General features: G+C 49.3%; 2 protein-coding genes across 2 annotated transcripts in view; one reads left to right on the forward strand and one right to left on the reverse strand.

Moving 5' to 3' along the window:
• LOC147706908 (mechanosensitive cation channel TMEM63A-like) overlaps window positions 1–16,796 on the reverse strand; it is a 926,114-nt gene that overhangs the window by 330,679 nt on the left and 578,639 nt on the right. The window lies entirely within an intron of this gene.
• The window catches only part of LOC147706909 (epoxide hydrolase 1-like), a 233,461-nt gene that overhangs the window by 82,938 nt on the left and 133,727 nt on the right, over window positions 1–16,796 (forward strand). The window lies entirely within an intron of this gene.

Here is a 16,796-nt window from a genome sequence, read left to right on the forward strand (position 1 = left end):
ACATGCACCAAGGATGAGGGAAGCTCCAAGATTGACCATAGCTGGCTGGTCTTATACCTGCTCAGGCACAGGGAACCTGTGCCTCTTCTCCACCTGGCTGTGCAACACAGCTGGGTTGGAGAAATGCAAGTGTGCATGTCAGTTTGGCGGTCCTAAGATGGCCGGCCAAACTGTCATGCACACTTACAGTGCCCATCACTTATCGCTGCCATGGTCGGGCCCCGCCCCACCCTCAATTCCATGGCTCAGTCAGTGGAAAATAAAATTATAATATTGTTTTGTCGTCATTTTATTTTTTGCTGACTGACTTAGCAGTGAGACGGTGCTCCTCCACCATTATGTAGGAGCCGCCCCTGCCGCATAGAATCCGTGGAGCCAACAGATTTTGAGATAAGATCTGATTGACTGCCCCACATCAACAAAGATGTGATGGCAGCCGCTATAGGACTCAGGGACTCAGTTGCCTGTCCTGATAAAAAGTAAAAAATAAAATAAAGCAGAGGCACGGTAGGGATACCATGCCCCCTTAGGATCAAAAATGTAATTTGTTTTGTGATCTGGGATTCCTCCCCAGATCAGTGAACTTGATGTAAAAGAAAATGGCAGGCTATGGCTCTCTCTAACATAAACCCATTAGGGTGGCCCAGGACCCGGGGGATTAACATACTGTATTTTTTTATTTTTTTTGAGGGAAGAGTAGTAAGACCCTCCCTCCCCGCATTCTCCCCCCCCCCCCCCCTCCCCCCCCCCCCCAATCCCTGGGGACCCCATTGCTGGGCATGTTTTGAAATTTAAGGAATGGGCATGCGTCCCTCATGGTCCCTGACTTGTATAAAACGTTTTTTAAATGTGTGGTGCCCCGGTTGGGTACCGGGGCACCCATGGCACAAGCTGAATTTCGCCCTTGTCATGCACTGCAAATTACCTCATATTTAATATAACTCATGAAATCCTTTATGACCTCATTGATAATAACACTACTACATATGAAATGACATAGTTGATGACAACACTGTGCATGGTTGGGGGTGCATTATAGTTACTTTAGGGCACAAGGTGTAGTTACTTGAGATAACTGTATTTGGTGAATTTCAGTTGTTTTTTTTGTTTAAAACTGTATGCTTTAACTGATATTTTCACCTAACTAGAATGTCCCTTTAACTTTTGTTTTTCCAAACACCTTAACCTTTGTTTTGTGTTTGTATATATATCATTTAACCTCCTGGGGGTCCAATAGTCTCCTTACATTAAAGCTTTTTAGAAAATACTGCAATTTCCATCAACACCTTTGTATTCCCTTTTGTGAAGACTCCCATAGTATTGTAAAGGACAGTGGGGATTTCCTGGCTAAAATCTATTATTTGGTATAGGTGGGATTCTACTTGATGATTACATTAGATGTGGTCTCTCTTTTTATGAGTATTTACCATAACTTTGGAATGTATGCATGTGAACATTTCTTTAAAACAAGACCTGCCTGTTATTTAGAACATAACAGGATGTTGATCCACATGATTCAGACAAGCCTGAAGGAGAACATATATGTGCAGGATAGTATCTTTCATTGTCAGAAAGTTGATACTGCGATGGACACCTGCTTCGCCCCCAGCTTTGCCAATTTAGTGATGGGCTGGTGGAAGAAGTAGTTGGCCTGGGCGGATGATCACCAGGAGTTTGTGCAAATGTTTTAATATGGACCTGTTACATTGACAACTTATTCCATTTGTGGAATGGCACACAAGAAAAAGCATGCGAGTATGTGACTAGGCTGAATATAACCCATACAATTTGAGATTTACGCTAAACATAAGTGCGGTTGAAATGACATTCCTGAATACAACATTGAAGGTACAGGAAAGTAGAAATTATACCTCAGGTCATCAGAAAAGTACTAGTAATAGCACATTAAACTTTAAAAGTCAACACCCAAAGAATTTGAAAGAGACTATACCCTATTGAGAAACTTTGATACTGAGAAAAATCTATAGTCTGGAGTCAGGCTTCATTAGACAGATGTCACAAATAAAAGGAATATTCAAAACCAGGGATAACTTATCAAAGGTATTAAATACAGCAGCAAAAAAAGCTGAAGCTCTGACGAGAGACCAGCTCTTGTATCCCAATTGTAAACTGGAGAAAAAAAGATCAAAAAATATGGCTTATCACATGTTATAATTCCATGTCACACAAAGTAAGAAATGTGATTTGCAACCATTGGTCTATTGTGGAGAGTAAGGCAGTAATAGGTCAACAACTACCTGCAACTCCCCATATAACATACAGGCAAGGGCGGACATTTAGTGTTGAATTAACACACAGCTATTACACTAGATCCTGCAAACCAGATAAGTTTCTCAAAGGCTAAATTTTTTTTTTATTATGGCCATTGTAAGGCTTGTAAAACTATCCGAACATGGTGTAATATAATACCTCAGATGGCTACCAAACAAAATAGAACATTTTTACAACTGCGGCTCGGATCACCGTGTGTGTTAGTCCACCCATGTTCTCTAATGTGTGTGAAAAGCACGATTTTTCCCTTGTGTAAGCGGATATTGGGACACCAATGGGGAAATGAGAAGTGCTGATTTTACATACTCAGTAGTTAAACATTTTTATGAAACACATAACAGCGATCTGGGGAAGCTTGTATTTTTTTGCTATAGATATGGTATCAATCCATGTGAAAGGTGGCGATAGAGTGATGCAACTGAGACTTTTAGAGTTGAGGTATATTTTGGATCTGCACACAAAGTTTCCAGCAGGACTGAATAGAGATGAGGAGATGGAAGTACATGTTGGGTGAAAACTTTGACCAAACATTCCCTTTTAGCACTGCAGTAACATTTGGGTGAGAACTGATTTACCTGTGTGATTGATATATTTGTCATATTTACAAATGTTAGAGAAGGAATGAACTAAAAAAAACTAATGGATGCCTTTGCACTCAATTTATATGTATTTCTACTGTAACTGTGATATTTGCTCAATATTTGGTGTTGTGGATAGACCATGTGCATATGGGATTGACCGATGCTGCTGCTATGATTGCGTAACTTGCACATTGTTGATGCTGCTGGGTGTAAAGATATATTTGTATTTTATATATCAATGCTGCTATAGTGATTGCAATATTTGTATGAGATTCGATTTTTGAATCTCACCTTCATTTCCATATTATATATTCTATGATGCCTGTTAGTGATATTGTTGTTACACTTGCGACATTTCCACATTACCTTCTGATGCTGGGTGAAATGTTGTATTTTCATTTAATATATCCATGCCATTGTGGTAATTGTGATATATGCACATAACTGAAATTCTGAATTCACGCCTTCCTAGTTTTGATTCTTTGAGCATTATGAAGTCAGAGTAACACTGAATTAAGGGTTCTCTCTAAAATTAAGAAGGGCATTTGGTGCTATATAATTGAGGGGTTGCACATGGAAACGGGCACTGCCCCGGTATTAAATTGTTATGCCTCTGCCACTCCGAGAAGTGGGTTAAAATGTCACCAGCAATTAACCACATCTCAAAGTATGAGTTGCACATTAGGTGCATGCGAGAGAGAATTTTTAAAAATGGCTGATTATATATATTATTTAGAAAAATTAAGGGAATTTGACGTATTGGAGTATTTACCGATTATCTTTTTGGTTTTAGCCGGTGTTTTTTGTATAACCGTTTCCTTTTGATTTGTAACAATGTTTTTAAATAGTATGTAGTGTGGTTACCCTTAAGAATCTGTCTTCCAGCATTAAGCGGGAGACATGATCTATGAAAGTATGTTCTCCATGTCTATGTAGATCGCTATATATGCTTCTTCCGAGGTGGTGGGGCTTGTACACTTTGAGAAAGGCTTACGGAAGCGGAACCGCGTCAGTGTTTTAAATCTGCTGCAAATAAACGGAAACTTGATAAACACTCTATCTGGAGTGCCCGCTTTCTTCAGTTTGCGCGTGTGAGAGGAAAAATATATAGATATATATGTCACTGCAAAAATTACAGTTAAAATGACAAAGTGGTTCGTACTGAAACTTACAAACCAACTGAAATTCACCAATTATGGTTGGCAACACGCACCATATGTCATTCTGCCACCACCTTGTCCTTTTAATTGCTCTCTTGCTTGTTGTTGCACCTTTGTCAAATTGTTGTTCTGAGAATGTGAACAGCATCAGTTGCTAACCATAACTGGTGAGTTTCAGTGGTTATGTACATACGAGTCAGAAACGTAACTCTTTTTTCAACTTTTGTTTAGGACCTACTTAAATTCCAGCCCCTGCATAGTCTTTGCACATGCATAAGTCGGGTTGGCTACAGGCACTAAACTCATTCCACCCTAGACAGCCTTCAGCTGTGTGCATCAGGGGCTGGTTAAAGGGAATGGCCAGGTCCCTCGCTAAACTCACCCCGATTGACCAACCCCTGCCGTACATAGCCTTCAGCCCCTCTGAGGTGGTGGGCAGCTAACACCTGCTGCTTAATTTGCACCCCCTTCTGTGCAGGGCCTTTGACCGTGCACAGTAGAGCTGGTCAAAGGGTGGGGCCTTTGTCCTGACCTTTTCCCCAACCCACACTGGCAGCCAACCTCTGATGTTTTCATTCCAGTTTGTCTTTTAATGACCCACAAATTGTGGTTAACAGTGGGAATATTTCCTCAGATGTTCGGGCCGTCACCAAAACCAATGGCCGATAGCCCTTCTAGCAAAGCTCTGGCCAGATGGAGTCCAACTTGGATGTTTTGAATTCAGCCAGTAATTCAGTTCTTCCAAAAAACTGACCAGGGTCGTTTATTATCCTGATCATTAAAAAGGGTGATGGGGCAGGAGGGGTCAGAGATGCTACCTCCCCATTTCCTTGAGTCGCTCAATTGTAAATTGTTAGCCGTGATATTATGGAGAGACTGGTTACTTGGGTGAAAGTAAAGAACGTTTCGGAGGGAGAGACAGTTTTTAGAGAAGGGCTTAGGATGAACCGACTTAATTTACATCTATTGAACAGATACATTCACTGTGGCTACAGGTGGCTTCCTGTATTTATCATTGATTGAAGAAGCTAAACAGTCCACCAAGGAACTCTTCTCAATCTACAAATCCATTGCGATAGGGAAGCCCGCGGTGGTGCCCAAGAAACTCTGCACCGCGGAGGGCTGTGACCGTATTGCAGAGTTCTTTGCAAATAAGGTGATTAACATTTATAATTCCTTCCCCCAGAAGGCAGACAATAGCCCTTCACACCCGGCAGCCACTAAAACTCTAGGGGAACAACGATTAACCACCTTCATCACCCCTCCTACTGAGATACTTCTCCGCATTTGTGGGTCGATAAAATCCGGCTCCCCAAGAGACCCGACTACTCCTAGTCGATTGAAGGGCAGTCTGCCTGTACTTGAACCTTATGTTCGCCACCTATTAGACACCTCCTTCAAGTCCCAGAGTGTCCCCAAGGCTTGGAAGCAAGCAGTTGTACTTCCCCTGCAGAAGAAAGCCAATGTAAGTTTTGAAAAACTCGATAATCTTCGCCCAATCTCCCTCCTGCCCTACATGGCTAAAGTGGCGGAAAAGATAGCCAACTTACAACTTATGCAGTTCGTGGAGGAGGTCTCGCTACTCCATGACTCGCAATTTGGCTTCCGCCCCCGTCACTCGACGGAATCGGCACTTCTCGTGGCGGTTGAAACGCTACGACAGGGTGTGGACGAGGGCCAAACCATGGCTTTGATCCTACTCGATCTAAGCGCGGCATTCGACACTGTAGCACATTCCACCTTGCTACAGTGTCTGAATGAAGGTGGGATCACAGGTGCAGCGCTTGGCTGGATCGGGTCCTTCCTGTCTGACCGTTGTTTTCAGGTCAGACTGGGTGACTGCTATTCGAGGGAGATTGAGTTGGGCCAGGGCGTGCCTCAGGGCTCGTCCCTGAGCCCGACCTTATTCAATATCTATGTCTCCCCCCCTGGCAGCCATCGTGGAGGGCCACGGACTTCGCCTGGTGTCCTACGCCGACGACACGCAGCTGGTCATCTCCTTATCGCGGGCACCCGACCTTGCAGCGGACATCTTCAGGAACTGCATGAAATATCTTGCTGCCTGGATGTCCGCAAACTGTTTAAAGCTGAACGGTAGCAAGACTGAGGTGCTCGTGGTGGGGGGAGGGCCATCTGCGTGGACGTTGGCGTGGTGGCCGCCTTGCTTGGGAGAGGTCCCCGTTCCGTGCCGTGAGGCCAGGAACCTTGGCGTGTGGCTGGATAAGGACCTTGCCTTTGGTCCCCAGATCAGCCGGGTGACGGGGTGTGTTTCGGTGTTCTGAGAGCCTTAAGGAAAGTCTTAGATCTTCTTCCTATTTCTGCTCGAAGGACGCTGGTGCACGCCCTGGTCACATCGCGTCTTGATTATGGGAACCTTCTATATCTGGGCGCCACGGGCAAGGTCATGGGCCGCCTGCAGGTGCTCCAAAATGCCGCAGCGCGGATTGTCCTCCGGCTCCCTAGGAGGTCACCCTCCAAACCAGCCCTACAAGCCCTTCACTGGCTCCCTGTGGAGAAGAGGGTAGAGTTCAAAGCCCTCTCCACATGCCACCGCATTTTGAGCGGTACAGCCCCGGCTCCTCTCCAGAGTCTGGTGACCTACTATGAGCCCACACGTAATCTACGATCCTCGCAGATTGGGCTGCTAAAGGTCCCCAGAGTAAGGAAGGCGCGAATGGGAGGAAGATCTTTTAGATACCTCGCTCCCAGATGTTGGAACGCCCTACCTTCAGAACTGCGGCTAGAACCTTCTGAAGCCCTGTTCAGAAAAAAGCTTAAAACCCACCTTTTCAACAGGTAGCCTTCAGTGGGAGGGGGTAGGGGCAGCCACATCACTTACCATTGCGCGGGGACACGCCAGTGGCGTAACCAGGCGCTTTACAAATGCCCAATAATAATAATAATAATAATTTATGGAGACCTAAGCTAGACCTTTGTATCAGAAGGGCCAATCTGTGGTCCATAATGGCAACAGTGGACATTGACATCAAATACTTACTGCTGCGTCTCCACCTGAATTTATTTGCCAGAGTTTGGCATGGGGCAAATGGAGAATGTTCAGACAGGCCATGTCCCTGTCCCACTCCCTCTGCTTTGTACTTTACACCAATGGGCTGAAGAGGAATTTGAAAAATATGATTCTGGATACCCCAAAAATCTGCAATAAAGACAATTCAGTCCTGCTTTGTGATGATGACACCATACTTTATCAAAGACCGCAGGTGTCCTCCAGAGAATTTTGGTGGGCTATGTCAGTTTCATGAAGGTTCTAGATCTAAATCTAAAAAACTGCTTTTCAAAGACCGACATTATGATGTTGGGCCCTTAGAGATCAAGACCCAGACATTTCATTGTCCATAACCATAAAATAAGCAATGCCAAGTTTTTCAGCTAACTTGGTCTTGGTTTTAATAGTTCAGGCACCTGGTCTGAATTGTTGAAAACCAGGAAAACTCAATTTAAACTGGGCAACGAATCAATAACGTTCCTTATTGACATTTACTATAGTAAGTTCATTTCCAAAGCTAGTTATGGCGCTGGCACCTGGGCCTATGAAGAGGTCATCAGCCTGCAGATTGCTTAAAAGTAATTTTTGCAAGAACCTACTGGGTCTTGCTGAGGACATTTCAGTATTGTTTGTCTCCGTGAATTAGGTATGACATTTTTGGAAGGACATCTCCGCGCTGCCCCTTTACTTGTCTGGAGCTCGGTCTGGTGTTTCTTGGCAACTGAATTAAACAGGGAAATTATGAAGTACTATGTGAAGCTTGATGGATCTCTTGAATGCACTATTTTAAATTTGTAAGAAAGTTTGGCCATTATAGGGAGACAGGAAATGTTTACACATCTCAAGGCCCTTCAGTCCAAAGTTCGGTCCTGGGTGCAAAAGGAATTGGATCTATTTCACTCTGAATAGAGAATATGATGAACTCACTACACCCCCTCTTAGGTCCCGCTTGTTACTGAAGACCGTTCCATGTCTGGACCCCTATTTTGTCTTTGCCCCTCATAATTGTTGGTTATTATCAAGACTGAGGATGGGTTCTATAAACTTTCTTTTTTCTTTTCCTATGATGTTTTCAGTCCCTCTCCTAGTTAATCTATTCAAACGCCAAAGCACTTCCTTTATCTTTGCATTTTTTATGTTTAAAGTATTTTATTGAAGCAGGGAGGGGTAGGAAACAACAGGGTAGGAAAAAAAAGGTAAACCACAGGATCCGCACAATCGGTGCGTGTGATACAGCAAATACAGCAAAGCAGTTACATCTTTTCAATAGGCTTCATTCGACTCAGGAACACAGCTTCCGCGCCTGTGGTCACATAAGGATAACAAAGGGGGGTGGGGGGGGGGGGAGAGGTAGGACGGGGGAGGGGGAAGGAAGAGAAAAATAGGGGGGGCAAAGAAAAAGAAAATAAGGGGGGGGGAGGGGGGAAGGGGTAGAGAAGCATCCCGCTCCAAAAACCTACTTAACCATACAGAACCCCCCCAACTACCATACCCCAACCCACCCCCTGTACTGTGCCATTACCATCAGTTCTCTCTGCATATCGACCCTCCAGTAATCCCCGCTATGCAATGCCAGCCCCGTCCGATCAGACAGGCGGGTCTGGTGGCGGCGTCAGCCGTAGCAACCTAAGATATCTGGGACAGGTAATCTCCCGAAACTCAGAGCACAACAAGCTATGAAAGGGCGCCCACAGTTCCTCAAAAGTATCAGTGTCTCCCAGGGCCACTAAGGACATCTTCTCCATTCCAAGGACATGCCATAATCTATGCAGCCAGCCAACTACAGAGGGAAGTGTGGTAGAGCGCCAATGTATGAGAATATTTTGCACCGCTGACCCCAGAGCAATCGCAATCTGTCTGCCCCTCCTGGACCTGAGGGGATACATCAACCCATTTGGCAATCCCAGTAGAACATAGGCAGGGAACCTCGGCAACTCTATCTCAAAACATTTGTCCACCTCACCCAGGACCTCTTCCCAATAAGGAGCCAGAAGGGGGCATTCCCACAGTATGTGTGTAAGTGTACCAGTATTGCCACAGTTGCGCCAGCACGTCCCTGGTATTGCCCTGTCCATCTCGTGCAGTTTCTCCGGGGTGCGGTACCAATAGGTCGAGATTTTGGTGAAGGTCTCCGTAAGACACGTGTGATAGGCCGAGTGGCATGCGCGGAAGGAGATGTGTTCCCATTCCTTGTGGCTCAACACTCGCCCAAGCTCCCGCTCCCATCGTTCCCGGCCGGGGTTATGAATATGGAAGGAGGGGGGCTGCAGCATTTTATACAGATCTGAGATCAATTTAGTGTCCGACGTGCGAGTGATTAACCAGCGCTCATATACCGTGATCTCCCGGTTTGCCGAGTCGCGCACCTGGGGCTGAAGTGCCCAGTGACGCGCCTGCATGTATCGCATGCGCTCCGTCTCTGGGAGGCCGTAGTCCCGCCGCAAATCCTGGAAGGGGACAACTCCCTCAGGGCTGTACAAATGATACAAGGCACAGCAGCGGGCCGCCCGCCAGCGTTCATAAGCGCCGCTCTCCATCCCGGGGCCGAAGTCCGGGTTGCCAATGAGCGGCGTAAAGGGAGAGGGGAAGGTAGTAAGCTCGTGCCTAACGGCCACCGAGTCCCACGTCCGAAGCGGGACCCGCGTCACCAAAGACGCGTAGAGGTTGGGGGGTCGATGGGCCCGCTTCAAGAATGGTACTTCCTGTAGCGTCCTACCCGCCACCGCTTGGTCCTGGAACAGCCAGTGCTTATCAGACTCCCACCGGCTCCATTCCACCAGATAGCGGAGTTGGGCGGCCTGAAAATATTTCCGCAAGTCCGGTATCCCCAGCCCCCCAGAGTCGGGCGCCAGCGTAGCGATGCTCCTCTTAATCCGCGGCCTACGGCCCTGCCATACAAACCGCGCGATGGCCGACTGGGTCTCCGCGAGCCACCCCGTTGGGGGCTGGAGCGGCAACACCCTGAAGAGGTAAAGCACCTGAGGCAGGAGGGTCATCTTCACCGCCGCCACCCTGCCTAGCAGCGACAACGTGCCCTTGTCCCACCGGCCAAGTTCCTCTCTGATTTTCGTGCTCAAAGCCGCATAATTGACCGTGACCATCGCCGGGAGGGAAGGCGCCAACAGGATCCCCAAATATGGAATCCGGTCCCTGGACCAGCTCAGAGGGTAAAGCCTCTGTAGTTCCACTCTGGTAGCGCTAGCAAGCGAAATGTCAAGGGCGGCTGACTTCCCCAAGTTCACCTTGAAGCCCGCCACCTCGGCGAATAAGTCCAATTCCGCAATGCAAGCCGGTAGCGACCTCCGCGGGTCGTCTAATGTCAGAATGACATCATCTGCGTACAGGCTAATCGCATGATGGAATTCACCCATCTTGACTCCGACAATGTCGGGATTCTGCCGAACCCTTTGAGCAAATGGCTCCATGTATAGGGCAAAGAGCAAAGGGGACAGTGGGCACCCCTGTCTCGTACCCCGTTCAATGGGAAAGGGCCGAGAGCTGCCTCCGTTAACTCGGACCACTGCAGATGGGAATCTGTAACAATTGAAGATCAGATGACGGAACTTCTCACCTATCCCGAACTTGCCTAGGACCTTCTCTAGGTAGGGCCAGTGTACCCTATCGAAAGCCTTCTCCGCGTCTATAGACAAGAGCATCCTCTCCCCTGGGATCCTGGAGGCCTTCTCGAGAATGTGGGTCACCCTCTTTGTATTGTCTACAGTTTGCCTGCCAGGCACAAAGCCCGCTTGATCCGAATCAACCATGCCCCGGAGATGCAGTGCCATGCGTGCCGCTAATATGCTGGTGAACACTTTCAAATCCGTGTTCAGCAGCGAGATCGGGCGGTAGGACCCACAGGCGGTCCTGTCCTTGCCCGGTTTCGGGATCACGGAGACCGTGGCCGGAAGAAATTCGGAGGGGATGGCACCTGGTTCCGCAAAGGTGTTGAAAAGGCGGGTCAGCAGAGGTGCCAACTCCTGACAGAAGGTCTTGTAAAACAGAGGGATAAAGCCATCCGGTCCCGGGGCCTTGCCCGGTTTGAGCCGGGATATCGCCGTGATCACCTCCTCGACACGGATGTCACGTTCCAGATACTGAGCCTGATCTGACGTTAAAGACTGGAGCGGCACCGAGTCCAGATAGTCCACCTCAGCCTGGGCAGAGGGGGCCTCTCCAGTGTAGAGGTCAGCGTAAAAGCTACGAAAGACGTCTGCTCATCAGCCGTGACCAAACCTCCGGTCGAGTCAACCAGTTCCTTCACTCGGTGCTGTTGGTGCTGCACCCTGAGTTTGTTGGCCAAGAGCCGCCCGCAACGATCCCCCCCGTGTAGTATTTGTGCTTCAGGCGAAGCATCGCATACTCCGCCCGGTCCATGTCCAGGGCGGCCAAAAGTTTTCTGGCTGCCTTCAACTGCCTCCAAACCCTGGGGGCCCCTGTCCTATGATGAACCTGTTCCAGCTCCTTCACCTGCCGGGTAAGCTCGTCCCTTTTGAGCTGTCGATCCTTATTCTCAGCCGAGGAGATAGCTATAAATTCGCCCCGGAGCACGGCATTCAGGGCTGCCCACTGTGTCGCGCGAGAGGTGTCCTCGTTATCGTTCACACTCTGGAAATTCAAAATGGCCGCGCGGATCTGGTCCACTGTCGACCGCCTATGCAAAAGCGTGTCTCGGAGCCGCCAGACCCCTCTCGGCCGAACCATCAGCGGCAGAGTGAAAGCACCCTCCACCGGTGCGTGGTCGGAAAGAGAGAGGACCCCCATATCTGCGCTCGAAGCCAAAAGGAGCATCGGACCCGACACAAGAGATGGTCCAGTCGCGCATAGGACCTGTGAGCATGTGAAAAGTAAGAGTATGCGCGGGTGGTAGGGTGAAGGTGGCGCCACATGTCATGCAAGTCCAGCTCCTCAAGTCGAGTGCGAATCGAGCTCGAAAGCTCACCCAACTGGTGGCGCCGCTGCACAGACCTGTCCATTGCCGCGTCGTAAACCAGGTTCAAATCACCCCCCAATACTATGTGCCTATCAGAGGTGGATGCCACGTCATCTAGTGCCCTGTGCAAGAATTGGTCCTGGCGGTCATTGGGGCTGTAAAGAGTGCCAACAGTCAGTACTAAACCCCCCACCTTGATCCTATATGCCAGAAGTCTCCCCTTCTGTTCCGCTATTTTGTGCAATACCTCTCCCCTGAACCCCCTAGAGAACAGGATCGCCACCCCTGCCGTTTTAGAAGCGCTAGAGGAGAATAGCTGCGTGGGGAACTTGGGGGTACGCATCCTAGAGCAGTCCTTAGCCAGCAAATGGGTCTCCTGCAGCAGGCAGACATCCGCCTGGGAGTTCTCTAACAAAGATAACACAGCCCGCCTTTTAACCGGGTTATTCAGCCCTTTCACATTTAAAGTAATCACTTTAAGAGCCATCAAGGAGGGGGATCACTGGAGCACACATCAAGAAGCAAAGCCCAGTGGGCAAACATGGAAGGCGCCACACGAGGCCTCAGCACAGAGCATCTACGAACATCCCCATGGCACAGTACAGTCCCCGAACCCCAACACCCCGCAACTGGAAAAGCCCCCCCCGGGACCCCACACGTCCAGATCCATACCACTCCCAACAACAAACCCCCCTGCTAGTCCCCAAATGCAAAACATCCCCCCGCCGGTCCCATTCCCGTACCCCACTTCTCAAACTTTGCAGAAAAGACATTGTCCCAGTCCGGTCCTTATCGGACAAGGCCGTGGTAAATCAGTCTAGTGGACGTCCAGCCACCACCTCCAGCACTCGCCATTCCTCCCCGCCCTCCCCCCGAATCCCCGCACCTTCTAGAAGAAAAAGCTAGAGCAGACTCCCCCCGGAGTAAGTTCAGGCCGTCAGGGCCACTTCACCATTCGCCGCCACTCTGGAGGCCTCCTGGATGGCGGCCGCCATGTCCGCCCGGATCGTGGGCGAGCCCGGTCGCTCCGACGGCGGAGAGCTCCTCTCTCCCACCTGCTGCCATCCGTCACGAGTGCTTCGTCTACGACGTGGTGCCGGGGTGTCCGTATCAGATGCTGTGAGGCCCAACATCGCACAGACATCCTGGAGGGACCGGAGCTGGTGCAAAGTACCGTTCCATCGAAAAATCAATCGGAAAGGATGCCCCCAAGAGTACTGTGTCCCTTGCTCCCGGAGGAAGTCGGTAGCGATCTTGAACGATTTCCTCTTTTGCAGCGTGACCGTAGACAGGTCCTGATACAGGGCCACCGGGTGGTCTCGGAAGCGGAAAGGCTGCTGGCCACGCGCTTCTTGGAGGATCCGCTCCTTGAGGGGGAAGTCCGGGAGGAAGGCCAGAATGTCCTGGGCGGGCGCCGTGGCTCTGCGGGGGCGACCCACCCGATGTGCCCGATCTATACTGATCCGAAAGTCTTCCGACTCCCCCAGAATTGCACGAAAGAGGGCCACCAGGTATGCAGTCACGTCTTCACCCTCCTCACCGGACGGCACGCCACGGACCCTGATGTTATTCCGCCTGGATCGGTTTTCGAGGTCCTCGGCGTGGGCTTGCAATTCAATCTGTTGTTCCCGCAGCCGCAGGACCTCCTGCTGCAAATGGGTGATCTCTTCGTCTCTAGAGTGGCCTGCTTCCTCCACGGTGTTGACACGCTCCCCCAGGGAGTCCATCTCTCTCCGTACTTCACGGACCTCCCCGGCCACTTCACGCTTCAGCGTTTGAAAGTCCTCCCGCAGGGAACTGAAGAGCGACTCGAGAAATGATCTTGTCACCGGGGTTCTCCGCCATCTGCACCCCTGGCCGGGGCCGGGGAGGTCGTGGTGGGCTGAGTGCCCCCGCTACGCAGGGCGCCACGCCCCAGCATGTCCGGCAAGGTCCGGTCACCCCTTCTCTGTCCTCTAGCGTTCGACATTTCAGCTGTGTAGGGGACGCCGAGGTTTTCCGTCCGGCACAGAGGGCAACCGTGCCGTCGCAGCTATACACCAGACGGGGGCAGCGCCACACCAAGAGCACTAGGAAGGCCGAGCCGCCAGGCCGGGGTGCACAAAATGGCCGCCCTGTAATATCAATAGGCCAACGCCCAAGATGGAAGGCCTATCCTCCGCTCCGCTCGGGTCCGGTAGCGAGAAATCCAGCCGGTAGGCAGGCTCACGAGGCGATGGTCGCCGGTATCAGCAATCCCGGGGGAAGATCCGCTCCAGGAGCACAATGCCACTACTCCACCACCAACGACCGGCCGGAGCGACCTTCCAGGACGAGCCTCCCCAAACCACGGACCAGCGTAGCAGTTCGATGCCGGCTCCGCCTCCGCCTATCTCCTCCGCTCCCTGCATCCGCCGCTGGCCGGCTCCGCTTCGCTCGCGAAGTCACCGCCGGCTCCCACTTCGACAGCACAGGCACTGCAGCGGGCCTCTCATAGGCGGCAGAGCGCTCCGTCAGGTTCCGAAGCCCGGAAGTCTCGCGGCTCCCGGCTCACCCACAGGCCGCTCAGCGGGCTCCGACCAAGGCTATTTCGGGCAGGATCTCACCCCCAACGGGGCAAACAAGGCTCAACAATCGGTCCACACCTCCACCGGGGGCTCCAGGCTCAGTCACCGCGTGATCCGGGGGGGGAATCAGCAGTTACGAGCGGCGCAGGATTTCAGGGGTCCGGGAGCTCTCGGCGAGTGCGACCTCTCAGCCCGCCATCTTGGCCACGCCCCCATCTTTGCATTTTTTAAAGCTATTCCTACACCATTTTTATTTTCATTGTTGGTTTAAGAGTTGCAGACCAGCATTATTATGTTCACAACTACTTGACAATCCATTAGTATGCTGATCTGTGAGTTATGTGTTTTTAGCTGCAGCAGGAAAGCACAGCAAGTCTTTTGGCACACTTGATGGTGAACCATTCTAAGAATATCGTTTGTTACTTTTTTATATTGTTGTCGTGTTTTATGGTAATATGCTTTAACGGAATGAACTTATTTCTGAAACTTATTGACCGGCTTTAAGATTTTCTGAATAAATATTTTAATTGACAGAGATATCCAGAAGTGTTAACCTATCATGCCTGCTTGTCAACCTTTTTAAATGCCTATATATGTGAAACTACTACACGAATATACACTGAACCAATAAAAGGACACGTTATGAGTAAAGTTCTACTTTAATGCCACATTTGACATAAATCCGTTCAGCGTTTTTACTGTAGCTGCAAGGGAGATTTTGTATAGGTGCTGAAATCGGAAAATATACCCATTTTTCACCCCGCTCCCCCTTTACATTACCCCCCTGCACAGATCTTCATAAACATTGGCATGCCAGACCTTAGCTGACTCCAAGTGATTGTCAGTTTTGGTGTAAATCCATCCATGGGATCAAAAGTTATAGGCAAATCTAAAAATATGTTTTCAACTCCGGTGACTGTATGCAAACACTCCAACAGATGCTATTTTTCTGCGATTGCCAAGTCAGATGTGGCTCTCTGCCTTAACTGGCCTCATCTTTTGCTACACAACTGCTCTCTGTTAAGGGTCTAATGTGCAGGTTGAGAAAAAAAATATGCCATGGTTTCAGGAGGCAAAACACCTACTTAATATTAGAATACTGGAATGTTGGGAGCTCCATTGAAGAAAATTGAGTGTCTCGGGACAATAATGACTGGAATAGACGGTCTGTCTGCAGATCAAGCCTATCATTCAGGTTCAGGGTCTTTAATTACTGTTATGGCCCTCAGCAGCAGATTGGCATGCTATTAGATAGCCTGGAATTGTGGGCTTTCCAAAACAATAGGTATTGAAGGTGATTCAGGTGTCTTCTTTTTCCAGTAAAGTCTTGAAATGTAGCATGGCAGCATTTAAATTTGCATGTGTTTCTGTTTATCTAGTTTGAGTTTTATCCATTATCTTGCTCCTGAGGAATCTTGTTATGTTGACATTCAGTTTGTTTCTATGCAGCCAGGTATCACTGCCCATTCTGCTTTGTCGCACTTGTTTACATTTTGCACTCTCCCCTTTACCAATGAGAGAAGAAATTAATTTGGAGTTTATACTTTGAACATCTCAGAAGCTGAACAACAAACTAAATGAAAAGGGCAAACTTCCATAGTGAGTACATGTTTTGGACCCCTCGTCCGAGAGATCTTTTCCCAGCCCATCTCACTGAATAGAGTTAGCGTTTCTGTTCTTTGTTGTCTCTTATTTTGAGCAGGTAAGGGGGGGGCGGCCTTAGAAATTATTCTTTTTTTTTTTTCTGACCTGGACTGCCATGTTTTTTTCTGGCTGTCCAGAACAGAAACAAACATACATCAAACTGCCTCCTCGATATGGGGCAGGTTGTCCAATGTTATAGCAACTGCCCCGACTCCATCAACCGTCCCTGTAGGTTTCTGACGTCAGAGCCAGTGGGTCAACCCTGTTGGAAACCTGACGGCCCGCCCGACTCCTACTGATGCCGGTGGACTGAGGGTTTGACGGACTGGGCGCTCTGCCACGTCTGTGGCGAGTGATTGAGAAGGCGTGAGTAAATCTGACACGAATGGTAGCGTGATGAGGCTGTAGTTGGGCCGGTGGGGGAGAGGTTGGTGGTAATGAGGACTCGTCCACTCAGACAATCTGGATAGGCCAATCCTTCCACTGGCAGATGACACCTACAAATATGGAATGTGCAAATGTATGTATTTAGCCATAGAGTGACAGGTTGTTAGGTGTTTCCTCATGAGGCTAGGGAACGCAAATGTGATACGAACACCCAGTGAAGAATACATTGCACCATAAATTACCTTACCA

Source organism: Lissotriton vulgaris, chromosome 6 (genome assembly GCF_964263255.1).
Source record: "Lissotriton vulgaris chromosome 6, aLisVul1.2, whole genome shotgun sequence".
NCBI classification, from domain to species: domain Eukaryota; kingdom Metazoa; phylum Chordata; class Amphibia; order Caudata; family Salamandridae; genus Lissotriton; species Lissotriton vulgaris.